The following is a 27,277-nucleotide window of genomic DNA, read 5'->3' as shown; positions in this document are numbered from 1 at the left end:
TATCTTCTATTAGGAGCCCCAGGACATTTTAGCTAACAAATGAGTGCGTCCCCACAGATCAACTGTTTATACAGCAGAATCCATCTCTGAAGCTAAAATTGGGCATCCCAGGAAAGAAATAGGCATCACAGAGAAAGAAGCAGTGCTGTAAGATTTCTGGAAACACAGATGCTTTCAGATATGTCCAAACCTGCTGTGTACTTTTGTCAGCGATTTAACCTCTCTGCTCCTGGAGACGATAAAAGAGCAGTGACAGAATGGCAGTTTGCATGAGCTGGAAGATAACAAGGTCTTAACAATCCACCAGGGATAGAAGAAATACATGTTACAGCTGTCAGCTGGAATCCACAAGTGCATCTTTTTGAAGCTCTCAATAACGAGCTCCAGGTCAAAGAGATGACCACTCAGCAGAAGTTTATATTCTGGATCTAACTGTACTGAAGCCATGCCATAAGGATGAAACTGCTCTGTAGGTACTGGCAGATATGCAGATATTATAGCTGCTGATGAAATGTTGATGTCTAACCTCAGAAATAGCATGGACGGAATTCTACCTGGATCTGGTAAGTAGAGATGGTAACCACATTTATTTTTACAGTTTTGCAAGAAAAAAACTCTTCAGTTCTTCTGTCCTCAGAAACAATATGCAGCCCTGAAGAAAACAGATCAGAAATAGATTAAAGTGTCAGGAAAAGAAATGAAGAGATTGACAGAGACAAAAACAAATTTCTAGCAGAAGAAATCCAAGAAGGGAAGATGTGGAAGAATGGAAAACACTTTGAAGAGTTTGGTCAGAATGAACCATCACTAGTTTATCCAGTCCACTGCTTAGGAGGGATCCTGATTCATTAAGATATCTTTTATAAAGAAAAGTGATTTAGCAATACCTCTTTGACTTTTCCAATTCCATTCTTGTGTCTGAGTTCTTACTGCCACAGTTTCACAAAGAAGAAAAGAGTCTTTAAGTGAGAGGTAAATCAAAGGAATAGTTCTGATTTTAGGTGTTGGATTTGTTTTCCTAACAGTTCAGTGTACTTTTGATTTCAGAGTCTGAGGATTATGATATGAGTACTTGAAGAATATGATTAACAATCTAGAAAAGAAGTCAATGGGATAGAAAGGAAGTAAAATCATAAATAAGCAATTTTTCTGAGCTTTAGATACACTGCAATATAAATAATGAGAAAAGACAAGTATGTTCCAATGCTGAGGTCCATTAGAAATGGGATTACATTCCCTTGGTCTGGACAGGAGGCTTCAGAAGTCATTATAGAGTCTATTAACCCCAGAATAGGTTACGTTTCTTCAAGTGTACAGTAAAATACTGCTCTAATCAGAGTTTGGATCCCAGTATTCAGTCCTACTTTTGAAAAGCCTACAGTCTCAATTTTCCTTGATTTCAGAAGACCATGATTGATCAAAGAGATGTTTTTAGGTTTATTTGTGGTTCAACTTTTCTATATTTGGTGTAGCTCAGAAGTTTTGATTGTTTTTCAAGCAATTAAAAGCACACTGTAATAACAAATATCTGTGCAAGAGCTTGTTCTCCCAGTTGTGCTGGCACTAAAGTCTCATAGAAGCAATAGCTTTCAGACAGGCACTTACATTAAGCACCATGTTGACATTAAAGGAAGTGGGAAAAGTGCCCTATAGACTATTCCCTTTCCGATACTTCTACCAACAGAAGGTAACAATTACTCCTCAGCTCAAGAGAAATTACCATATTAATTATTCAAAATACTTAATGCCATCAAACAGGAATGAATTTACCAGATGCAATCAAGAGCCAGACACAAGAAATCAATGGAGTTTAAAGTCCTCAGATCTTCATGAATAATTAACTGTGCACTCTTCTGAAGTGCAGGTAGTGGAGAGAGTATGAATTGCCTGAGGGGGAAAGAGATGAGGTCAGTATGAATTGCTGTTCTAACCAAGAGTGAATTCTCCCTTCTTCAAAATCTGTATCTAAGAAAATGTCAATACTCAAGGGAGCATTCCATGGAGTTAATATGATAGACTGCCAAAGAGCTCTGAGAATGGATGCAGCTATGCAAATCAACTGTGCTTTGGAACAAAGGATTAAATTTACCATCTTTTGGTAAGTGTAGAGTAATGCATATGGGTGTTGGAATTAGACATTCTTTAAGGTTCCTCTTAACCAAAGCCATTCTATGATTCTATGCCACTAACACCGACATAAATCCTGTTCCTTCCTTCCTTCCTGCCTCCTTCCCTTCCTTCCCTTTCTTTCCTCTTCCTCCCTCTCTCCCCCATCCCTCTTCTCCTTTCCTTCTTCCTTCCTTTCTTCCATTCCATCCTTTCCTCCCTTCTTCCTTCCCTTCCCTTCCCTTTCCTTTCCTTCCACCTTTTCCCTTTCCCCTTCCTTCCCTTCCTTCCTGTTTTGTTCCCTTTTTTTGCCTTCGCTTTTCCTTCCTCCTTCCTTTCCTTCCTGTCCTTCCTTCTTTCCTTCCTTCCTTCCTTCCTTCCTGGCCTTCCTTCCTTTCTTCCTTCCTTACCTATCCTCCTCCTTCCTTTCCTTCCTTCCTTTGCCTTCCTTCCTTCCTTTTCCTTCCTTCCTTCCTTCCTTTCCTCCTCCTCGCCTCCCTCCCTTCCTCCTCCCTTTTCTCCCTCCTCCCTCCTCCCGCCCTCCCTTCCTCCCTCCCTTCTCCTCTCCTTCTTCTTTCCTTCCTTCCTTCCTTTTTTCTTTCTTTCTTTTATCCTTTCTTTCTTGAAGCTGATGCTATTGCATAACACTATTGGTTGAGAAATTATGCTCCTCTCCACATACAGACAAATCTGTGAAAGTGGAAATCTAGCCTTAAAAAGTTAAAGATACATATTACCAGTCCATTGTGACCTACAGGACAGAGTTCAACCTCTGTTATTCCTCTTTCACTGGCTAGTATTTCCATATTCTTCATGTAAGAGTTATCAGATTTTTCTTGACATCTTGACATTTCCTAGCTTTCTCCTGAAAACAGTTTGGGTTGACTAACTTAAAGATAGTAATGTGAGTTGCTTGTTCAGTCTGCTTGCACACAAAAGCTATATTGGTTTAGCTGCCAGAATGGCTTATTCCAGCAGAAGCAAATGAGTTTTAAAAATACAAAGTGAAATTTGCAATTCAAATCAGTGTAAAGGAGGAGAGACACAGACCTATTGGTAAGTGTCCAGAGGAGGGCCACAAAAATGATCCATGGGATGGAACACATCCTCTACAAGGACAGGCTGAGATTGCTGGGGCTGTTCAGCCAAGAGAAGAGAAGGCAATAAGAAACGACAGACTATTTAGCAAGTTCTGCTGTGACAGGACAAGGGGAAATGGTTTCAAACTAAAAGAGGAGAGATTTAGACTGGGCATAAAAAAATAGTTCCTTTACAATAAGGGTAGTGAAGCACTGGTACAGATTACCCAGAGAGGTGATGGGTGCCCCATCACAGGAGACATTTAAGGTCAGGCTGGAGGGGATCTGATCAATCTGATCTAACTGTTGGTAACCCTGTTCACTGCAGGGGAATTGGACTTGATGACCTTTAAGGGACCCTTCAAACTCCAAGGATTCTATTATTCTATAGTATTAAGACTAGGAAATGTTTTTCTTCCAGTAGATTGAGGATGGATAGTTCTGCACCTGTGATTAGCATTAATAAATTCTATTAACTAAAATCTGCCTTTTGACCTCAGCTTGCCTGGGCAATGTTGATCATACCAATAAATACTATTTAATACTACTATATAATAACTACTATATTATATAATACTACTTAATACCTTCTATAATTCTATAAATCATTCAGATACGAGATCAGAAATTCATGTTATGGCATTTCCTAACTCTGTGCTCTATTAGGCAAATATCAGCCAAAGAAAGCTGTGGCTGTACTCATGGACCTCTTGGTCCATCTGGTCCAGCTTCTCCTCTCTAAGGACATTCAGACTGGGCTGTTAGGGTCACATCCAGGCAGGTCCTGAAGATCCCCATGGAGGAGACTCCATATCTTCTCTGCCTACCCTGGAAAACAAGCTTGAAAATACAGATATGTATTTTTTAATCCAGTCTTCTGCTCCTACTTGTCTGCTCATTGCTGAGAAAATGACAGAAAACCATTTTTTGCCTTGAGCTGAGGAGAAGGCAAAAAATTAAACGGGAGAAACAAAAGAGTGTGAGACTAAAATCAGTTGGAATGCCATGCTCTCAGGCTGACTTACCATGAGGTGCTACTTCTTTTCAAACTGCATCAGGAACACAGTCCTTTAAGATCAGCTGGTGGGGCACTGTGTCTTCAAAACATTATAAAACACAGGAAATGTCAGATATCGGGAAAACTTCGGACACAAAACCAGTCTTTCTTCCCAATAAACATGTGAATATGAACTGAAAAGAGCCCAAGCCAGAAAGGCAGATGTCATAGGTTGAGCTGGAATTCTGTAGGTGTTGGAGATAAATCAGTGGTTAGATTTTCTACATACACAATTGCTAGTGGGTTTCAAGAGAGCTTTACTTGGGTTATTAGATCTGAGAATGGGTAACTGTGTTAAAATCAATGGAATTATTTTGCTGCGCTCCTTGTACATAATGTTTACACTTTACCCATACTGATATATTGTGTTTGGGGATATTTCATTCCTTCTAATCTTCCAGTGTTTTATGTGGAATGTACATGAAGTTTTGAGTTCTCCAAGCCCTATGTAGCAACAGCAGAGAAAGTAAAAATCTTTTCCTTTTCTAAGTAAGCTGTGGCATTTGTGGCAGAGTTGAAAATAGTCAACATTTTTTTTGCATGAACAACAATTGACTTTTCATTTTTCTAAGGGAGAGAATCAATTTTATGTGAAAATGCATCAGGTTTTCCTCAGACAAAATACAGACTCTAAGAACAATTTTGAATCAATCTGAAATGTCCTCTTTTGTCAAGTGATTACAGGCAGGAAAAAAATGATGGCTTTCTGATCTATTTTTGGGATTGTTTTTTGCAAGAGTCTCTGATGAAGTGAAAGGGATGTGGGTCATGATTTATTAGCACAATAGCATCACAAAATCTGAACTGGGTGTTTCTGTGCTGAGTGACACAGAAGAATGCTAAAGGATCAGTAGGATATCTACCACTCTCTCTTTCTGAACACTGTTCTCTGTAGCATGATGGACTTAATCCCAGTCCTGCTAAGAAAGGAAAGAAAATGGAAATGATTACATGGATATTATTTTTAATAATGCATAGTTATTTGTAGTTGAACAGAACCTTTTCTGCTAGGTCAGGATGAATGAACATTTATTATTAATAACAGAACAATAATGCAGAACAATAATAATATCTCCAAATATTGTAATAATAATAATTTAGCAGGGCTAATAAACACTGAAATGTGACCCATGGCTCAGGGAGTTCATGAGCTGCAAATCAGTGGAGTTTGGGAGAGTTTTATGAAGAAATTCTGCTACATACTTGCCATCCACTTAGCATCCTTATTAGATGGACATGGACATTTGTTTTGATCTAATTATGCTATGTGTTATGTGGATGTTTAAATCTCATTACTAGCTTTATCTTACAGTCCTAGCTTACAGGTTGTCTGACAGATCTGTCTATATTGTTCTTATTTTGCATGCCACAAATATATTTTAAATATATAGATAAGTATATTTTAAATATATAGATATATTTTATAACACCTCAGACATTTGCATATGGCCTAGAATTTTACATTGTACAAGTTATGAATGCTATAAAGTACTGCATCCAAACTATTGTTCTATTCTTGGATGACCTTTTAGAAATACAAGCTCTCAGGTAAAATTCTACCTTTTCTGTACCTGAAGGCACAGGTAGAAGCAGGTAGTAACTGGACAGTCATCTAATGATTCGAGATTGGGGTGCTGAGCATCAAGTCTCTTTGATAATAAAATCATCTATATTCTTCCACTGATGCTTGATATCATTATCAAGCATCAGTGGAAGAATATAGATGATTTTATTTCACTCTTCTGGGAGATGATTAGAGAAATCACATCCCATCGTTTTATCTGCTCAGCCCTGAAGAGACTTCCCTTTCCAACCAGCCACTCAGTGAATTCAATTAATTTTAGCGTAAATACAGTAAGACTAAAGGAATGCTTGTGAACTTCTTGATGGGTTCATACCTTATATGTGGCCCATGAGGACGGTAGCATTGTTGTGTAAATTTAATAGTCTTAAAATGTGTTGTTCTTTCCAAAGAACTGTAATTGTTTTTCTGGTTAAGTATCATAACTAAATCCTGTGTATAAGAATAGAGACTGTCAGTGTAACAAGATTTCAATAGCAAATTCTTCTGTTCCATTCCCATATGAATAACCTTATAATTATAAGTAATACAGTGCCACAAAGGGAGGCCCACCAAGGATTTATGGCTATGTTACTGACATGCAGAAAGAGGGAAGCTGGAATCTGTTTCTGTGAGTTGATTCAAGAAACACAACTACTAGAGAAAAAGCAAAAATGCTGTAAGTCCAGTCTGACAAACAAACTACATATAACTTGAGAATAAACTCACTGAAATGTGAACAACTTCGTGATAAAATGAGATCATTTAAAAAGAGGCAGCATGGGAAAAAGGAAGCTTTTGTGAGCACGCCATTAAAATAAGCACAACAAGAGCATTCATAATGCTAAAATCACTCTGTGGCATCGAGAAAGGGTCAGCAGATATTGCAAGAAAAGCAAGAGTCTTGTCCTTTATGTTACCAGAATTCACAAAAGAGCCAACTAAGCAGTAACTACTCTAAGAAATACCAACATGAAAAAATCCTACACAGTCTTTGATAGGAAAAGAACCATAGATGCTAGCCAAATGACTTAATTAAAATCAATTGGCCATGTTAAATTTCATCATACATGTTTAAGTAATTTGTTGATGTCATCTCAAATCTTCAAGATGTTCTGTAAGAAAAGGAGCATGGAAAGAAAGAAAGAAGAAGAACTAAAAACAACAAACAACAAAACATGGAGCGGAAGCTTCAGTTTCTATAAAAATTCCAAGAAAATAAAACTGAACAGACAATGTCTAAGTACTCAGGACGACAAAGAAATGCATTTGTCAAGAACAAACAAATGCAGTTTCACTGTGTGGCAAGATAAGAGCGTTGTGGAGCACAGCGAAAGGGGTAAAAGCTTCCAGTACTTGTCTTCGGTGGAGCTTTGTAACAGTATGGCATGACATTCCTATCACTGAGCTAGAGAAACATGACCTAAACAAAACTACTCTGAGAGAAGGCAAACTTGACTAAAACCTGTGACTGGAGAGCAGGGAAAAGTCACATGACAAATAGATGGTTTTATCAGATAGAACTCTTGAGAGATTTGTGCTTGATACAGCTCAGTGCTGCCGTAAATATACTGAGTAGTGAAATCAAGGGTTATTAATTACTGACCTGGGAAGGACTGGTGTGGGAAGGACTTAATATGAGATGTAGTGGTTAGTCAAAATGATCTAGACAAATGTGGGAAAAAAATGATGTGAAAAGAGTAGATGCATATTTTCCTAGATCAGCATACATTCTCAATTCTGATAAAAGTAATTACCAAAGTGTAACCTAGGGGATACCTGGCAAGGTAGCAGTTTTGCTGAAAAGGATCTGGGAATTATAGTAGATCTGTGGCCAAATGCAAGAAAAAAACTTAATGTTCTGAAACTGCAAAAAAAGTGACTTTCTGTTTTGTTGAACATCATTAAAACACTGGCTCCAGCTGCAAATTTCTCCTCTAAGGCAGATAACAATAGTTTGATTAAGCAGCGATGCACTGAATAATGGGAAACAGATCACTAGTGTAGATTACATAATTTTTATACACAGAAATTTGGAAGGTCACTTGAGAGGGTTGCCAAATCCTGTAGCTCAATAAAGATGTCCCCAGGACCATCCAGTAGCAAACCTGATCATGTATTCCCGGCAGGCACATACGCAGAGAAATTGCAATTCATAGATCCATATATATATATGCATGGCTAGCCACACAGATCCTAACATAAATGCAACTCTCTCATTAACACAGGCAGGACCAACAGCATTATCCTCTTTCCCATCTCTTGGCAGCTCAGCCTGTGAAGTGACCCCCTCCCACTGACCCACTGGATTGGTGTCACTCCTGACCATGGAGGCTGAGGTTCTTCTGGGACAGCTCTGGAAAGCTCCTATGGATCCACAAGCATGGATTTATATCTAACTAGATCTCTGGGGCTCCCCCACTGTGCCTGTTCCTCTGGGCTCCCCTGTGTATGGAGAGATGGACTCCTCCTATGGGAGAGCAGCCAGGACAACATGGTTTTTTAGGGTCATCCATGCTCAATTGGTCTGCCATTGTCCCTTGTGTTATAGTCGTAAAACCTGAAAGTACTGGCTAAATGTGTATTTCAACTTATGCATCATTCTGAGTGGAGCTGAAAATAAGTACGTATACAGAAAAAGAATATAAGCTTTTCCATTTAATTTTGGAAACACTAAGTTAAAATAAAAGGGCTTGAATCACCACCTGCTCCTGAATGTGCAGATGTTGAAAACAGCTGGCAAGCCACTATCCTTATGCTTGTACTGGAGTCTCAAACAACTGTAATTTTGCATCTTGCACAACATACTCTTGTGATAAGATACAGACAAAAATCATTGTCTGTGCTTGATGTGTTCCCTCTATCCTTTTGTCCTTCTACTTGTACTTGATAGGACATATGATGTCAGCAATTTGTATCACTGAGTGGTTTTTCTCCCCTTTCTCAAGAGGCCAGTCTGTTGTCTGGTTGCATGCAATGTCAGAGGACAGCGTGAGCTATCTTTTGATTTGCTTCTCAAGGACAGGAAGGCATGCCTAACAAAACAGTCCTCCCTGAATGAATCCCAGCAGCTGTTTAATGTGCTTAAATATATACGAATTTGCAAGGAGCTGACAAAGCAATCACACCTGGTTCAACCCTGGCAAAGACTCTCAGGGTCCTCATCAACAGAGGAGCCGAGTCAGGGGAAATTCCTAGGCCAGACTGTCCCAGTGAGCATCATCTCAAACTGCTTCGACTTCAAGAAGAGATAATTGCTCAGCATAGAAAAGTGGCTTGTCACTGTGTGTCTATTGAGAAATATGTACTGGCATGTAGAGAGAACTGAAAAGTGAAACTACTCCTCAGTAGAGCAAAGAAGGAAGCCAGGTTCTTGGAAGCAATCTAAGGCAATAGGAAGTGTGCTGGGAAAAGCAATCAAATCCATCTAAGTTATATTTGGCATTTCCTTGGCTCTGCACTCTGACACTCAGGTCTGTTGGTTTTAATTTACCATCAGTGCCATTGACCTTTAGGTTGTGTTTTCTTCTGATGTCTCTTGCTTCCATAGGAATAAAGTTCAAACTTCACAATTCAAGTGTCATGAATTGGAAGAGAATCCCATTAATTACTGTCACTGCAACTGTCAATTCTTCATTCTTATATTCTCGATCTCTACAATCCCTTGACCTTTCTTGTGCAGCAAGTTTCTGACACACAAAACTATCTCAAAGTACTCAAACCTATATCAGTCAGACAGTTAAGTTCCTCAATACTATTTCTGCTCTAACAATATCCATGTCTAATTGCTTTAATTTCAGCTAATTCTTATAAGGCAATCTGGTTTCAGTAGGAAATTTTCATCCTGGGAAATTCATCTGCTTTTGATATCAGTGTGTTATACGGGCAAATGATGTTCTCTGGAGTGTTTGTTATGAAGTAATTCTTGGACATATTTGAGCATTAATCAAGAGCGAGAGTGGGAGAAGAAAATATACAGTAAGAGAAAAAATACAATGGATTTGAATGCAGGGACTCAGAGAAGTACCTCTCAGCTTCAGATAACATTTTGCAAAATTGTTGGTTTGAAAATTCTACTCTCTCCAGAGCACTGTGGATGGGATTCTAGTGTGGCATATTCATTTATGAAAGAAAAGAGCACCTATTAGAGTAACAAATAGAAGTAAAATCAGCATATGGTAAAAGCAAAACTATCCATCAACACACTTGACTGAAACACTGAGCTCTTTGGGTACACAAAGGTCAGTCTTGATTTGATTTATGAAGATTTATTTGTACAGAGATTCTGTTGTGTTCAAAACAAAAATTGTGAGGATGTAGCTTAATAGCAGTTTGGGATTAACAACTCTATTCTGCTGTCTCTTTGGCTGAGTGAAAAAGAGAAAGGAATCAACTGTGAAAAATTAATCAATCAGATGTGTCTAATTGTTTATATCAGGTTTTCTAATAAAAATAGTTGTAGTACAAAAGGTGCATCTGCATCCAATTATTGAAGAGGACAAAAAGAACAGCATAGGAGTGCTGCAAAATACACAGAGAACCCTGTGAGGTTTTAGTGACCTCTCTGAATAGTGGTACTTGAACTGCCTTGAAAGAATGAGCACAGTCAGAAGACAGTGGTCTCACTTTGCCATATCATTTGTGGATGCTAAATCTTCTGATGTTTCCTTTCACTGAAAAACAAAACCACAATTTTATGGGATAAAAATCCTCTGGTCTAACCTTCTCTCTGCAAGATAAGATACCTTCCTAGCTACTGCTGCACGTGCTCAGGTTCCTTTTCTTTCTCTTGAAGACGAAATCACATGATCCCATGACGCATGTCCAGTTTTTCATCCACAAGGATCTCCAAGTCCTTCTCTTCCAGGATGCTCTCATTGAGCTTTTTTTCCCACTCTGTACACATATCTGGGATTGCCCCAATTCAAGAGCAACACCTTGCACTTGGTCTTGTTAAACCTCTTTAGATTCTTGTGTGCCTACTTTTCGAGCCTGTCCAAGTGCTTCTGGATGGCATCCCATCCTTCTATTGTGAAAAATACTTCACTTAGCACCACTAGAACACCTGACCTCACACAGCCTTCACTATGCATAGGAACCCCAAACATCTCACTTGGCCAAAGGTGCATCTTTAGCTGGAATCATTATCTTTTAGAAGATCTCTCTGAAAAAATATGTAGCCTCACTTACGAACAATGACAACAAGACCCAACAGCAGATATGGGAAATTAAGCAACCCATAACAGCCCTGTGGAAGGAAAGTTCTAGTTGCTTTACAGTCCTTCCAGCACAGTTTTCTGCAGTACACATCCCAACCTGGTTACTGAGTTCACAAATGAGCTGGCATCATAGAGATGAAACACCCTGTGGCTCCTGTGCTAATTGAAGACTCAATAAGTTTGAACTAGCAAGAGGCACACTTTGGCCTTCAGAGTGCTCTGAATGGCAAGGATTATGTAGAAGCACAGGATGAGATGACTCGTGATTTGCTAACAAGAGGAAAAGAAATTATCAAACAGCAAGAGCCAACTTAAACTACAAAACAGATATTAAACCAGCTTAAATGTACAAGGAAAGACACTGGGATTTGACACTGAAGTCACATTAAGTTCTCCTATCACAGATGGCACTTTATGTCCTTTCTACGCAGACAAGCCCCAACAGGAGAGATACCTGAGCCAAAAAATCCTGCTGATAAATCCCATGTACTCACTTGTCCCTTTAAAATTTGTGGAAACTGATGGTCTGAGCAGGAATAAATGCAATTCACTCTACTGCCTATAGGAATGGCTTGAAAGGCTTCTAAAATATCAGCTAATGGAATTTATCTGTTGGAGTATAACATGAATAAAACATGTTTTGCTGTCTGCATGCATTTCTCCTAGCTGCCCTTCTGAGAAAGATCCCTGTTTCACATTGCTATTTGGACAGCAAAAAATAGGACCCGAATGACCTTGTTCTGCTGGGGGTAGTAGCAGACAAATCCTTCCTCAAAATGAGACAGGACTATTTCTGACCTCTGGGACACAGTTCAAAGGTAGAGATTTTCAAACACATTTAAGCTGACAATTCCTATCTGAAAACATGGGCCATTAAAACTAATGGACGTTAATAACAATAATATTTATAAATAGAAGCCAGTTACAAAATACCGCAATGGAGATTTACCTCATCCTATCCCTATAAGTTTATTCAGTTAATTCTTGATCATATTATTTCACTTGAATTAAAAAAAAAAAATTGATAAAAAAAGTATTGAAAGGTTCAAGTTTTATTTCATTATTGTTATAGCAAAAAAATTTGAAATTTCCATTTTTGAGCAAGCGTTTGTTTCACAAAGTTCACCAAAATGTAATAATAAGAAGATCAGAAAGAGAGAAAAACATGCCTTTATAAATAAATGAAAGATTTCATTTGATTCAAAATACACTCTTTTGAAAGGAAGAGGGTAATGTTATTGGGGAGAATAATTTGTTGCAAGTTGGCCTTGATACAAAGGAAAAAAAAGTTTTATCAGTGAACTGAAATATTGATTACTGATACCGCTCTACCACAAACAGATAACAGATAACAGAATAAAGGAGACGGATAAAAGGAGGATTACAACTCACGGGCAAATGCAGCTCAAATGTTCCACTGCAATATCTCCCTTGTTGCACAGTCAGGTGTATAAATCTAGATAAAGCATAACCACCATCCTCTGGAAAACCAAAAGGGCAAGCACAGAAGATGAGATCTCATCTTTAAACTGGGGATCTTCCTTGAAGGCTTTTAGATTTTTCCACCTGTACTGATTTTATCCGGAGATGCTCTGAGCACTTTGAGCTTTCTTCAAACATCTCTAGTAGGTACTCATACAACAGAAGAGAAGGTACGGAGTGCACTGAAAGAATGCAAATTTCCCTAGCCATTTCTCTTATTGTTCTTTCTCAAGCTAGGACTCAGCTACTTAAGGACTAGTGGAAAACATCCAGAGTAAACCAGCACCGAAATTCCTTCCATCTCAGTCTAAGGGCCAGAAAGTGATAGATGATTTCCAGTATAACACCGGAGGAATCTGTAGCATCCTAATATCTGGTTCATCTACATCAGACTGAGTTGGCATTCCATCTATGTATCTGATGAGTTACCAAAGGAAAGGCTAAAAATTCAACAGGCAGTCAGTGCTGGATGACAGCCACCGATCAATTTTTCCATTCTGTTCACTTTCCTGAGTCTTGACTGCTCATTTCTCAGGGAATATATCCAAGAAATTCAAAAGGTGGAGGTGGTGCTGTCATTGTCCCTGGGGATATTCAAGAAACATGGAGACATTTTATTTAGGTACATTGTTTGATGGGCAGTACTGGTGGTAGGTGGATGGTTAGGACTAGATGATTTTAGCCGTCTTTTCCAACCTTAATGTTTCTATGACTCTGTGATTCTGTATGAGGAGAGTTTCCACATATCAGGTATTTCAAACAGAAGATTGGTGCCTCTCCCACTGTGTCACACTGTAAATGACTGCTGCACTCAGAGAAAGGAGCTACAAAGCATCAGCTTCGTGCTCCTTCTTGCCCTTTGTTTTCTTGAATTCTTCAGCTTTTGTGTGTGTATGTGTGCTTCACCGTTTCTTTTCAAGGAAAATAGTATATTTGGAAAAAACAAACAAAGCAAAACAAAAACAAGCATCAAAATTGAGAATAAACACATTTTTATCTATTCTTACGCTTGTTTGGGGTCTGACCCTCTCTTAGGCAAGCTCTATAAATTATGCACTAGGAAGGTGGAAGGTTTGATTGTTTGTTTATATATTTATTCATGGTTTAGAGCTTTTTACAGTGTTTTGGGCTAAAAGGGTCATCAAAATCTACAGCTGAAGGATGGGGGGAGAAAATAAACATACATCAACAGATACTCAAAAGACAGGAAAAAAACTGCCCTAGTAGACCTTGCCTGTCCCCCACTGTTTTCTCTGTTGGTGGCTTCTATACTCTGCCCGTGTTACCAGAAACTATTCAATATTTAATGTCATCCAGGAACATCTGTTGATGTGGGGACAACAAACCAGTTAATTCAATAACTCTAGAGTGTTCAAGTGAAGAACAGTGCTTTACAATGTTTCTAATGCATTTAGAGACTGCAAGTCTGAGCCAGCTGAACCCTCTCCTATCTATCAGCGCATTTACAATCATTATACAACTCAAACACGCAGCCTGATTTTGCTCTCCAGAAGCACCATCAGTTTCCTTCCCTACTGTTTTTGCTGCGGAGGTTTTACAATGGAGGATGTTCATTTGGGACTTCTCAAATATGAGATAAATAACTTGTGCACTGAAATGAGTTTCTTTAACAGTTTTCATCAAGGCCCACTTGAGTTCCAAGGATGCACTAAAAAAATATTTGGAGGAGTACAAACCTGTGGTTTGAAGTAGGTGGTCATTATGGGGTCCCATTAGATGGTATTTTGCCTGAAAAAAATAAATCAAGAGAATTTTTCATAAAAGTCAAAATATTTTGTCATGAAAGGATGCTTCTGCTTTGGAATGAACTCAGAATTGCATTTGAAAATTATAAAAGGCCTAACATATTTCTATTTCTTCACAAGCATCGTTATTTTCCATTGTGTTGTTTCATAATGAAATATGTGAGCTGGATATTAGCAATTGGACCCAAAACAGTTTTGTTTTGTTGAGTATAGAATATGAAGTGGTGGTCTATTTTTTTATTTTCCTTTCTTATTTTTTTTCCCCACCAAACCAGAAATCCCATTAAATTCACAGTTCTTATCTTGGAGTCGCATAGTGACCTGGGACATATCAATTCCCCTTCTGTGCTTCTGCTTCTTTCCTAATCTCCTTAGATGGTAAGCACTTGAAATCAGAGTTTATTTGTTAATTTTTATGATCCCCAGAAAAAGAAGTGCCTCTAATCTTGCAATAGAACTACCTCTGTAAGAAAATTTGTAACTGTTAAGTACTGTAAATGTTAAGTTTAAAATAACAACTGCAGTGCTTCAAAACTTAACTTGATTAGGAGACAACACTGACTGCCACATTTCAATTGGCCTTCATCTTTTTTATTATTATTATTTTTAGTTTTTCTTGTGAATTGATGCTGAGATACATTCAAATATGAATAAAGTGCTGGAAAGGTACCGATTAAAACTACATTTTCAATGTTCTAATATTTCAATAGGGAGCTTGCCATATATATAGCTAAATAATTCAGATTTACAGATATAAATCTACAGTTTAACACCTGTAGGTAGCTCAGCATTCTGCTCTCTCATTCCCCCTCCTCAGAAGGATAGGGAAGAAAGTATGATGAAAAAATTGTAAGCTGAGATAAGGACACAGAAATCACCCACCATTTACTACCATGGGCAAAACAGACACACCATAGAGTGATGAGGCATTGGATCAGGCTGCTCAGAGAGGTGGTGGAGTCGTTGACCCTGGAGATGTACAAGAAAAAGGTGAATGTGGCACTGAGGGCCATGGTTTGGTGGTCTTTGTGGGGATGGATTGATGGTTGAGCTAGATGATATTAGTGGTCTTTCCAATGTTAATGATTGCGTTAATGACAGATAGAGAATGATAGAGAGGCTTATCTGTTTTATTGCCAACTACCACCGGACTAGAGCAGAGAGAAACTGAAAGTGAATTAAAACCATCTTCCCCACCAACCACTCACTTCTGTTTCATCCCTCTGAGTATCACAAAGGAATGGCAAATGGGAGGTGTGGTCAGTGCGCAATGCTTCATATCTGCTGCTCTTCATGGCCACTCTCTGCCTTTGCTCCAAGTGAGGTGCCTCCCACAGGATGCTGTTCTTCCTGGACTGATCCTGCATGGGCTTCCCACAGCTTTTCAAGCTCCAGGATTTGTGCAATGGGGCCCACCCTTCAGGAGCTGCTCCTATAGTTGTGGATGCTACATCCCTAGAGGTGTTCAAGTCCAATTTTGATGGACAGCCTAATATGATGGGTAGCAGCCCTGCCCATGGCAAGGGAGTTGGAAATGGTTCATCTTTGAGATCTCTCCAACCCAAGACATTCTATGATTCTAAATGATGATGTATAGCAGGAAAAAACGAAACAAATAAACAAACAACACAATGGGGTAAAATGAACAGCTGAGAATTTACTGAATGTCACAGTATTTTAACACACTGTAATAAGTAATAAGGATAAAGACTGAAATTGGCTTGGACTTCAGTCTTTGAAACAACTTCTGCATTACTGTACAGTGAGGGAAGATGTAGCTTATTTTGGGGAGTGCAGTAAATGGGTTAAATTCCCAGTAAATGGTGGAGCTAAAAGCAGAGCCGTTATCATTTACTAGTGTGGTAGCTACTGAGCCACACTGTACTCCACTCTGTTGCAGCACATATCAAGGTTTTCCTCATTCAAATGAAAATTCATAACAATTCAACTTGTCAAATGCCCCAACGTTACTGAATAGAAAAGCTTTTTGACATTTGCACGTTTCTTACTACATGATCTCTATTGATCTTTTTTTTTTTTTTTTCTGAACAGCAAGTTAAAGAGCATCTTGCTGTTTACTCCACAGCACTGAGAACTAGATTGTTTCACAGAGACTATCTCTAACCTTGATGATAGCAGCTCCAGGGCAGAGACGTAAAACTCTTTTGAATTAAAGACGCAAGCAGCAGTATTAACAAGCATATGATTACAGTACAAATTGGCCTGAATAATTCAAAAAGAGTCATAGCCAAAGTCTGATAGCAATCACAGTCTGGGAGGATATTATTAAAAATGAAACCTGCTGTCTGGAGTAAGAAATCCTTTTCTTCTTTTTTCTTTTTTCTATTTTTTTTTCTCTCAATTTCCCCATTTTCTCCTCTCCTCTCTCTCCTTCCTCCTCCTCTCCCTCCTCTCTCTCCTCTCCTTCCTCTCCTCTCCTCTCCCTCCCTCTTCTCTCTCCTCCCTCTCCTCTCCTCTTCCTCTCCCTCTTCCTCTCCTTTCCTCTCCTCTCCTTTTCCTCTCCTCTCCTCTTCTCTCTCCTCTCCTCTCTCTCCTATCTCCTTCCTCTTCCTACTCCTCTCCTCTCCTCTCCTACTCCTCTCCTCTCCTCTCCTCTCCTCTCTCCATCCTTTTTTTAAATTATTATTATTTTTATTTAATTTTTATACTCTGATTTAGACAGTAAGGAATTAGAAATCATTGAAGTCTCCACTCAGTACACTGTGAGATTCCTTTGGATCTTGTTTGCTAAACACAGAATAACTGAAACAAATCCTGGCATCCTCTGAAGCAATCATATCTCTAATAGGTGGAATGTTGATTTGTGCCTGCAGATGTGTACAAGGGGCTGCTAAGGCAAACTTTGTCCAAATACCAGATCTAATGCTGCAAATGCAGCAAGTCTTCCAGATACTTGCTAAGTGTCTTGCTTTCTTCTTCTTCTTCTTTTAATGGTTTAGAGCTACAAAATAGTACTAGACTGTCATCCCCAGAGAAAGGAGTCTTTATTTGTGAACAAGATATACACAGCACAGCAGCAGCAGCTGCGCTGTGATGCCAAGGGACCTCTGCTGGCATTGGTGGAAAAGCAGCACAGTCTCCACTCAGACTTTAACACAAATAAATGGCAGTTAGTGCTAACTCATTGCAGAATTGCAGTTAGCGGCTGAGTTGAGGCCACCAACATCAGGAGGGCTGAGATACTGGTCGGATGGATAGAGGTGCAAGCAAAGCCTTGCTGGGAACTGTGCAACATCCCTTTGCAAATCACAACCGTGTTTTCAGCTCTGCTGTGGGTCTGCCCTCTGAGCTGGAGGGGGTCACAGTGTCTCTGTTGCCTTGGCCACTATCTATACTTGCCTATTTGAATGCTCTTTCGGGATGGAACTGTCTTTTCACTATTTTTCCTTTCTCCTTTATGCTGTACTTATCAGTGGAGAGTCCAGAGGTTTGAGGTGAATTCTGGGAGAACTTCTGTGTTGTAAGAATAAACATATTCCTTGTAAAAGGCAAGCAAGCCACAAAAATCCTATCAGACAACCTGTATAGACCTGACACTGAATCTTTTCAGTCCTCTTGGGCAGAATCAATATTATTTTAAGAGAGCCTTTTTTCAAGGCTCCTATACTTACACATACAGGCATCTGCTACGTCCCCCATAGGGAGACTGCTTAACACAGCTCAGAAAGTCTTTGCAGAGCTCAGGCAATGCTTGAATTGTTCCTGGTGAAACTTTGCTGTTATTGCTGTGGTTTGTCAGGTAACTTTTTGTCCTCTCTACTTAGTACCTCTCTACAAGTACAAGGACTTCTGTTTAAGCAGAGTAATGACAGACAGCTCCAGTAGTGGATTTTTGAGTTCTTGACATAAATGTGGAAGGCGAAGGGATGAAAGGAGTGAAACAGAAAGCAGCTGAATGGGAATGTTTGCAAAGAAAGTGCCACAGCATGAAGGAGAGTTTTGACAACCTGAACTGAAAGAAGAAAAATGGAGACAGGTATGTCTGTATTTGTGCAGGTTGATAATTTCTATAAGAAGACAAGCAAACCAAAGCAGACTTAATTTAAAGATTAGAAAAACAAGAGATGCTTTCCACTCTAGATCTACATATACACTCAACACCTGAGCTGTTAATAGACAAACCAAAATACTAATTGATTTCCTCCCATTCCAGTGTGTCATTTCTGCATTGCATTTTGGAGTATAATGCAAAGCACAATATGCTTGTTTTCTTGTTTCACTGCATGTTCCTCAAACCTTGACAGTACTGAGTTGTCAAGACTGAGAAGAGTAAATTACCTATGTCGTAGAGTCATAGAATCATAAAATCATAGGATGGTTTGGGTTGGAAGGGACCTTTAAGATCATCTAGTTCCAACCCCCTGCTATAGGCATGATCCCTCCCACTAAACCAGGTTGCTCAAAGCCCCATCCCATCTTGACCATCTGACCTTGAATGTTTGCGGCGAGGGGGCATTCACAGCCTCTCTGGGTGAACTGTTCCAGTGTCTCATCACCCTCCTTTCCTCTTCTTTCTCATTATAAAATTGTATCAAGCAGCATCGAATCTCATGTGTGATTTTCATCACCAGAAAAAGTCATATTTTAGAGTTCCTAAATTTTTTCCTTCTCCCTTGACTACTTTCAGAGCACACTGTATGCCATTAGAGAGGTGAATGAAAAATAAATGGTCTGAAGACCGGTTATGTCTATAGGTTTTGACAAAGTGACAAAGGTCACTATGGGGCTCAAAAGAGAGAGGATTAAAACCAATTGCCCTCTTAGTTAGTGCTGAAAAGGAATTATTCTCTGCCTGTAAATCACAGCAAAGAGAGGGAGATTGAACTGTGGTCCCAGACTTGTTCTAAATAGTGGATCATAGTTATTTACATAATCTTTGCTGAAGAACAGAAGGGCAGGACTTACTTTGAACAAAGGAGACGTGCTCACTCAGATTTTCTGTTTCCTTTAATAATCAATTTATGTAAATTTAAATACATTACGTATGCATGTCTAATTTTGCTGCTCATAATGATGGCAATTGCAATTAAGTTCCCTGTTCTCTCAGCAGAAATAAAACAGGACAAAAATAAATAAATAAGGATAATTAATGTTTCTTGTGACCTTTTTTAAGAACTTGTAGGTGAAATTGAAAATTGATCTTTTAAAAAATCTGATTTTAGTAGCATTTTAATAAACACATACATTTATTAAAGCTTTTATATGTTTCCTTGGGGAAAAGAGATGGGTTAAACATTCTAGAAACCTTTTCACAAAGGGTAGCTGTGAAAACAACTTCCATTGCTTTAATGATAATGACACCAAAAGGTTGAGCCTTCCATGGTCAATGAAAGCAAATTTCTGCATTTAGATTAGTGATACACAAAGAGAACTTTTTGCTTACTGCTGATTAATGGAATTCATCCTTCAGTGCAGTTGTCCAAACAAAAGGGAGTAAAACGTACTCATATTTGTATGGTTGGTAACAAAGAGTGGTTGGAATAATGTAAACTAAGGAGCCTGTATAAATGTGTGTGTGCAACAGAAAAGAAGAGCATGGAGAAATGAAGGAAAGGGAAGGGGAAGGGGAAGGGGAAGGGGAAGGGGAAGGGGAAGGGGAAGGGAAAGGGAAGGGAAAGGGGAAAGGGAAGGAGCAGGGGAGGAGGAAGGGGAAGGGGAACAAAAGAAAAATGAAATTCTCCTGTAGGCCATGACCAAGCCAGGCTGAGCAGGGAAGAGGATGAGGGTGTCCCTGTTCCCTTCTAATATCCCTTCGATATTAGAAGAATATCCCAAGTTGTAAGAGATCCACAAGGATCACTGAGTCCATCTCCTGGCTCCACACAGGACCACCCAAAATCCAGACCATATTTCTGAGAGCACTGTCCAAATGCTTCTTGAACTCTTAACAGCTTGGGACCATACCCACCAACCTCTGTTCAATAAGCCCAGATAAACCACATATTTCTCTATCCTGTGGCAATTCCTGATACATATGCACAGGACTGTTCATCACATCTGTCATGCCTTTCCTCACTTTGTACAGACTCATGATGGTGGTGATTACTGTGGTTTTAGGTTTCAGTTTTCCAGGGAAAGGAATTAATTAATGTCAATCTTTTTGAAGCACAAATGAGAGATTATTCTCTTAGATACCTTACTGTGTATTCTGAGTGAGGCTTTTCTAGATACAGCTTGGATAGAGACCCTGATGAATGAAAATAAACATATTCCCATTTGTACTATATTTGTCTATACTTTATCCATTATAGGCAGCTAGATGTGTCTGGGAGGAGTGCATCTTGAGTTAAATCCTTTTTTTAATATAAATGGAAATATGGACATTTGTACTCAGAAATCTGTCCTTTTGTGGTTTTTTTTGCTGTTTTATACTATGTTTTACATAGGAGATAGACACAAGTATCTCAAACAGACACTTCTCATTTATTTATTTATTGTTATTATTATTTTGCATTAGGCAAGCTGAGTTACGCCCCTTAATGGAAACAAATTTGTTGAAATGAGAGAAACGAGACTACCTCATTGATTCCTCGTCTACCTGCTGACATGGAAAATTACCCGTTTCCAGCAGATATTTCATCTGCTAATTATACGCATTGATTTTGGATGGGGAAATGTAGCGACTAAATTCAGCTCTGTTCTGTGGCATGTTCTGCCAGACAAGCCCTGTTTACACTCTAACATGCAGATCAAAGAGAAAAGTGTCAGCAATTCAGTTTTCCTTTTCCTTCATGCCCCTTTTCTTGGATATGTGGGCAATCATAGCAAGCAATAAATGCTTATGATTTGTTTTTATTGCCTCGCATGAAATGCATATGTTACTGACACACAGAGACAAAGAATTCAAATGGTCAATGTGCAATGGAATGAGAGACAAAAAATAGCAGAATTAAGTGGAAGCAAGGACAGTACTTAAAGAACTCTTGAATACCTTAACCAGGCTGCTCCAGATATGATTGGAAAGGGAAAATTGCACACCATTAAACTTACCACGATGTTAGTTTATTTCACACTGCAATTTTTTTTTACAGAAGTAGCTTGAATTAGGCACATCGCCCATGCTGATGCAGAAAATAGCACTATAAAAACATAAGTGAAAGATGCCTAGAATATGCATTGTTAGTGAATAATAAGTTTATTGGTAAATGAATTCAATTATAATATGTACATATTCAGAATAGTTATTTATTTTTACATATATACTCATACTTAGAACAGTTCCAGAGAGTGAATCTAGTGTAGTAAAATGTCAACCTATTTTGTCATCTCCTGAGCACTGTGGCTAAGGCAATTGAGAATTGGTACCTTTAATGAGCTCAAGCTGTTTGTTTTAGGAATTATATTTGAGTACCTTTTGTAATTCTGGTAACTTTGTGTTTTCTGTTCCTGCAGAGTTACTGTAGCAAAGAGCAACACTGTAGAACCACGTGTTGAGTGGGAAGAATTTAACTTCTTGAAGAATCTGAAGAAAAAGCAGAAATTATTATTCTTACTTCATTTTGCTGCCCTTTTTATCAGATGGAGATGAAAATCAATTCATTTTGCCTCCTTTAATCCACTGGTTTCTTTTCCCACATTTAGTCCAATTTTTTTTCTTGACATTCTATTTTTTTATCCAAGTGCTTTTGCACTCCTCATTCCTGCCACTTCAGTCCACCACTACTGTCTCTATACAGCATTCATCTGCAGCTTGATTGTGTCATCTCTTAGTTTCATTTCAAAGAGGCTACACTACCAATCTACATTAGATCACAACTCAGTAGTCCACACTCCTTCAGCTTATCAGTGTCCTATCTGACTTCTTATTTTCCAAAATGGAATTGTATACTGTCTTTAGACAGTCATTAGTAATCTCCATCTCGGAGAGATCTAGTCAACAGAATCCTATACCACTTCTGCTGAACAAATATAAGTACCTACTCTGGGAAGTGATGAATTGCAAATGCTGTTGAGTCTTCATCCTTGGAGATCTTTGAAGTCTGACTGGACATGATCCCAGGCAACATACTCTTATGTGACCATGTTTTGAACAAAGGTGTTGGACAGGATTGATTTGGAATAATAATGACTTAGAATTTTCTAATAGTGCTTTTTGTGTAACCTTGCCAAATGCCCTTTGGAAAGCTACATATGTGATATTAGCAGTTCTTTACACATTTTCCTGTTATGTTGAAGAATTTTAAAGGCTCTGATATATGCTGAGGAAGAAACCCATTACTTGGGTGGTGTTTCCTTCCATGGTGTTTGTCTGCCTGTGAGTTTTTAAACTATGGCAAATGTGAAACATTTTCTTTTTCTTCTTGAGGAAGGCCTCAAATAGATTTAGTTGGCTACCTTTTGGAATGAGATGCACACATCCAGGTCCAGATATTATGCATCAGCTGGTGTTTCTCTGATAGTTATGTGTGAAGGCTGACAGACTAATGAGACAGCATTGCCCTTAGAGAATGAAACTGATAAGTGCATTATGCTACATGCTTTCACGTTTCTGATTTTCTCTATTCAATGATTATTTCAACCAATATCCTATGTCGAGCCTTGAGGTTTACTAGTATTTAATTCCAAGAATCTCTCTTCAGTGTAGATGCAAAAAAGTGCAAATGTGTTCAAGAGTGCAGTAAAGATTGGTATGTATCTTTGAATATTTCCAGTGACAATATAATAGAAAAAAACAAAAACTAATAAAAAACCATCTAATGGAAAAGAAACAGTATTGACACTCAGAAGACGTGAGTCTCATTTTCAGTCTGCTTCTGACTTGTCTGAGTTTCAGACAATCACAGTTAGCATTCCCTTAGGGTTCTATCTATCTACGTCTCTTAAGTCTATACTTTTAAATCCAGTATGATTTCTCTCACTGTCTGAAGCATCAAGCATCACTGGATAGGATGTTGAGTTGAGTTGGATTAATCTCTTACGTGATCCAAATATCTTTAATCAGAAACAAATCACCATTCTGATTTTAAGACTCTCCCATGAAGCTTGTTCAAATAAATACTCTCTGTTTGACAAAGCAGTGTGTAATATTTCTTTTGCAACTCTGCCTGAGGAAGACAGTGAGTTCCCTGGATACATCAGGAAAAGAAATTATCTTGTGGAGGAATAGTAATATTTTTAAGTTGATTTATGAGCTGCTTTTTGCTAGTGAATGCGTTGCCTTGAAGTCCACTTGAAAGTGTTTTTCTCGTTGTTGTTGATAAATGATTTACTATCATAATAATGTCCACAGAACGTGAGTGAACATCTGAAATCTTGGGCATCTATTGAACAGAGGCAACACTCCATCATCCATTTCAGTAATAATATATGACTTAGCGACATACTGGTGTGTCTGAACTCCATGTTTCTAACAGTTTTAATACTGTCGTGCACTTACATAGAGATGCTGTTAGCTATGGTTTGTTAATTAAGGGTACATTGCGCTTTTGTGTCTGATCACATAACTCAGGGGGCAAAGCAGTACAGAATATGTTTCATTTGAGTTTTTAAGACTTAGTGACTTAGTGCTTTTCTTTGACTTCATGTTAAGGGGATCGCCGTGTATGGGTATGTGAAAAAATGAATGCAAAGGCAGGAGTCTTTTATCACACTGATCATGCAGGTGATGTGCATGAAGAGTAGTCTCTAAAAGAATTCATCCAAAATGGGAAATGTGAGTTTAATCTTTGCATCTAAAAACAGCTGTTGTGTATGCATGTCAAAATGGCAGCCTGGAAATCTGGAACAGATGGCCACACCACTTCCTTGGTGTTGAAACTGACACAGTTTATTGCTTTAGGCCACCTGATGAAACACTGACTTTAGTATTATGGTGGCAGCTGAGATGTGGAAGATGAAGAAATAAATAATTCTTCATGGTTTGAATTTCTAAGTACTTGTTAAATATTAAGAATACAAAGCAGAGGTAACAAGGTTTCTTAGTCACTTTTATTGATTTTAAAAATATACTTTCATAGAAACATTTTAATGCTTTTATAATATTTTGTTTTGTTTATTATTTATATTTTCATATATTTTATATTTATATTTATTTATATATTTTTTTAAAGTGTAATGAAAACAAGAAAGTATTGGAGTATTTTTACCACTCTAACACCAAGGCCATTTCCATGAACAAAACATTTGTTTTTTTCTGCAAGGTTTATGGAAAATACCCTTTTAAAACAAATTTATTTGACAAAAGGCATGTACAGCCAAGTTGTAGCAATATGCCTGCAGATGTAAATTCATCTAAGTTTAATTTCAGGTTTTGATCTAAAATGCATCAGAGAACTTTGTATTATCATATGTTGGAGATCTGCAGCAGAAAAATGACATTTAAGATTAAAGATGTTACTCAAAAGGTATGCTACTCAGTGGCAGGAATACTGCCATGGGTTTGGTGCTTGCCTGGCAGGAAGGGACCCTGATTCTGAACAGGTCTTCTGCTTAGTTTTGTGCTATAAGCAATAAGAAATTGTCTTGCTGGTGAAATTAAGCCTTAGCTGGTTCATGGTGTTCTAAATAGCATGAGAATATTTCAAATTATAGACTGATGGGTACTGCATGTTTATATTTTCAAACCAGTTAGGATCATTGTAAACCGAGTTGTTCTTCTCTATAAAATAATCCACAACACTTCCATTCATTTCTATTCCTGTGTGTGTTCATAACAGCATTTCTCTAAGTAAGGTCTCGTCTTAACATAAAAGTGAGTGAATTATTACACCTCTGCATGTGGTTAATTACTTCCCCTGTTGAATATTTGTTTTTTATTTATAATCCAAATTTTCCTTAATTCATGTTGTCTTGTACTTGTTTTCTAGCATCTGACTACTTCACTGGATTGTACTTTCTGCAGCATACCAAGGCATCAGTTATCAGCAACCATTTCTCCTAACAGTGAAGGAAATCTTAGCACATACTTATAAACCTTAATCAAGTAACTTGCTAATCTCCCCTTCAGCATCTTCAATGAGTTTCACGCTCTGAGGAAGCTGAATTACTGTTTTCTAAGACCTTTTTCATAACCTAATGTATTTTTCAGAGGGTGAATTTAGAAATGTTTTCACTGATGCCACACATTATCTTTGTATTACTAATAGCTGTTTGCTGTCTAACATCTTCAGTGATTATATTTATCACCATACCGCAATCCAACTTGAGAAATTACATTAAATAGCCTATTGAAGACCAGGGCAAAGCAGATGTGCTCCACACTTGTGTTTAATTCCCTGATCTGCTATTAGCAAATGCTTCATGATGTATTAAATATGTCCTCACACACTTCAGCCTACTAATCTTCATAATAGTCCAGTGAGACTGGGTGATACTATTATGCATTTTTACTGAATCAAAACAGAGATAAAAGAAAACCATAAATAAATAAATGAACAAGATGCAAATATTTGAAAGTGTAAAAGAATTGTACTGAAAAATTGAACACACGATTCAGATAAATCTACAGTAGAGCACTGGCCCACGTCTTCAAAGACTCAATCCACAGTGCAGAATGGACTGGGAGGGAACTGGGGCATAGCTGAGATGAGTGAGAACAGGGAATTCAACTTATCTCCATACAACAGTTTTAGCCAAGCCTTCCACTGAAACATGATCTGAAACTCTACGCAGAACTTGTAGAGCTTGAAGAACTTGTATCTTTTCCCACCTCCCTTCTCTTATCAAGAGTTTTCTGCATTGCAAGTTGTTCTTTATCTTATGAGTGGTTCTAGTATCTGACCCACCTACATCACTCAAAGTTTTAACATATTTGTTCACTGGGCTCACCCACCATGATTTCAGACTCTCCTTTGAAAGAATGGTCTAGAGACATCTACTTGATGGCAAATGGTGAGGCCTCACCTTGTATACTATGTTCAGTTCTGAGCCCCTCAGTAGAAGAAAGACACCCAGGCCCTGGAGTGTGTTCTGATAAGGGCAATGAAGCTGTGAAGGGTCTCAAACACAAGTCTTATGGGGAGTGGCTGAAGGAACGGATTGTTTAGTCCGGAGAAGAGGAGGCGCAGGGGACACCTTATCACTCGCCACAACTGCCTGAAAGGATGTTGGGGTGGAGCAGGTGTCAGTCTCTTCCTTCAGGTAACAGTGATAGAATGAGAAGTAATGACCTTAAGTTGTGACAGGGGAGGTTCAGGTTGGATATTAGGAAAAAAAAATTCTCAGAAAGAGTAGTAATGCATTGGAACAAGTTGCCCAGGAAGGAGGTGACGTTACCATACCTGGTTCAAGAAAAGGGTAGACATGGCACTGAGGAACATGGCTTAGTGGACATGGTGGAAATGGGTTGATGGTTGTTCTAAATGATTTTAGAGGTCTTTTCCAACCTTAATGCCTCTGTGATCTCTGAGAACCCAATTCCTGTACAGATTTTGGAGGCACTATCCTGATTCTTTTATTCTTTTTTCTTTTTTCTTTTCTATTTTTTCTTTTTTTTTAAATGAGTGGATCCCATTCTCTTCACTACATTTGTTCTACTCAGATTTCATGTTTAAGGTAGCAGAATCAAATATTTGTAGTAATGAGATCAAAACAGCCAAATGAACTTTCAAATTTGAAAGGCATTTGAACCAATATGGATTATGTAGCTAAAATTCTCAGTTGCTGCAATTCAGGTTCCACACTTTGAGGGTTTAGTTCAAGTAGTTATTTTCTGTCTAGGTAGAATTTATTTAAAATAGGTACTATAAAACCACAGATGCTTTGGTCATTTGGATTCTATTCATTAATTCAGAAGTTCAGTGGTTTTTTTTTTGGGTTTTCTTTTTTTGTTTCTTGTGGTTGTTTTTTTTTTTTTTTTACATAATAATTCTAAAAATAAAAAAAAAAAAGAGTGTTAATTTGAATCTGAAGTTAAAATTCAGGCTTGAAAAACATCATGCAGATTACTTATTTAATTTAGTCTTTTCACTCAACGATTGTTTCCGCTGCTGTTGGAACAATCATGATGCAATGATGAGCTTGTCAGAGAACTGTTTAGACTTGTTCAA

At 38.2% G+C, this 27,277-nt stretch overlaps 1 long non-coding RNA gene across 1 annotated transcript; it reads left to right on the top strand.

The window, feature by feature from the left end:
• Positions 1-1,854: 1,854 nt before the first annotated feature.
• On the top strand, positions 1,855-23,293 carry LOC116652994. Its single transcript, XR_004306303.1, has 3 exons — positions 1,855-2,098; positions 18,056-18,267; positions 21,684-23,293. It is a non-coding gene; the product is annotated as an uncharacterized LOC116652994 (long non-coding RNA).
• Positions 23,294-27,277: the final 3,984 nt, after the last annotated feature.

Source organism: Coturnix japonica, chromosome 2 (genome assembly GCF_001577835.2).
Source record: "Coturnix japonica isolate 7356 chromosome 2, Coturnix japonica 2.1, whole genome shotgun sequence".
Classification (NCBI taxonomy): domain Eukaryota; kingdom Metazoa; phylum Chordata; class Aves; order Galliformes; family Phasianidae; genus Coturnix; species Coturnix japonica.
This window is presented reverse-complemented; position numbering and strand designations above follow the sequence as displayed.